Source organism: Ambystoma mexicanum, chromosome 12, assembly GCF_040938575.1.
Source record: "Ambystoma mexicanum isolate Mex_15411 chromosome 12, UKY_AmexF1_1, whole genome shotgun sequence".
NCBI lineage: Eukaryota > Metazoa > Chordata > Amphibia > Caudata > Ambystomatidae > Ambystoma > Ambystoma mexicanum.
Window position 1 is genome coordinate 689,058,493 of NC_090936.1, and position 942 is coordinate 689,059,434.

Sequence of the window (942 nt, forward strand, 5' to 3'; positions counted from 1 at the left end):
ACCATAGTCTTTCTCTTTCATTGCAGTCTTTCAGCGCAGTCCTTCTCTTTCATCACAGTCCTTTTCCTTCTTCACTGTCCTTCATCACAGTCCTTAGGCCTCATTACGAGGTGGGCGGAATGAGATTAACGGCGTCGTTAATGGTGCCGGCGCCGTTAATCCCATTCTGCCCTATTATGAGGTTCCCTTGCAGGACCCGCTATGGACGTTTGGTTTTACCAGACGTCCGGAGCGGGTTCCGCTATTGGACCACAGAGCTAACAACGAGCCCGTTATTAACGGGCCCGTTGTTAGCTCCATCCCCATTCCCATTGAGCCCTATGGGGGCTCAAATGGGAATGGGGAAGGACTGGGTCCGGGTTCCCTGAAAGAGGAAATACCGGGCCCTCCAAAGTCGTAATGGCCCAGTATTTCCCCATTCAGGGAAACCAGACACGATTTTGGAGGCAGCCATGCCCTTATTAAGTGCATGGCTACCTCCAAATTCATAATGAGGCCCCTTGTCCTTTGTGACAGTCATTCTCATTTGTCAGCCCTTCTTCAAAATTAAATCTTTCTTCTTCATCACCGTCATTTATCACAGTCCTTCTCTTTCACACTGTCCTTTGCCATAGTCCTTTTCCTTCATCAGTTTTTCATCACAATCCTTATCTTTCATCACAGTTCTTCATCATTCCATCAGCTTTGCTAAATTAATTCATCATTGTCACAGTCATCCACCAAAGCACTGCTTCATCACAGTATTTGTTCACAGTTTGCCCCCTTCATCACAGCTCTTCTCCTTCATTACAGTTCCTCGCTTTCATCATAGTCCTTCAACAAAGTCCTTCACCTTCATTGAAGTACTTCACCTTCATCAAAGACCTTCTCTTTCATAAAAATCTGTTGTCCATGTTATTCTTTGTCATAGTCTTCCCCTTTTTTCTAGTCAGTCTTCATTTT

General features: G+C 45.3%; 1 pseudogene; it reads right to left on the bottom strand.

Annotated features, from left to right (window-relative positions):
• Positions 1–286: 286 nt before the first annotated feature.
• LOC138514828 (small nucleolar RNA SNORA49) lies at positions 287–427 on the bottom strand (annotated as a pseudogene).
• Between the last annotated feature and the right edge of the window lie 515 nt (positions 428–942).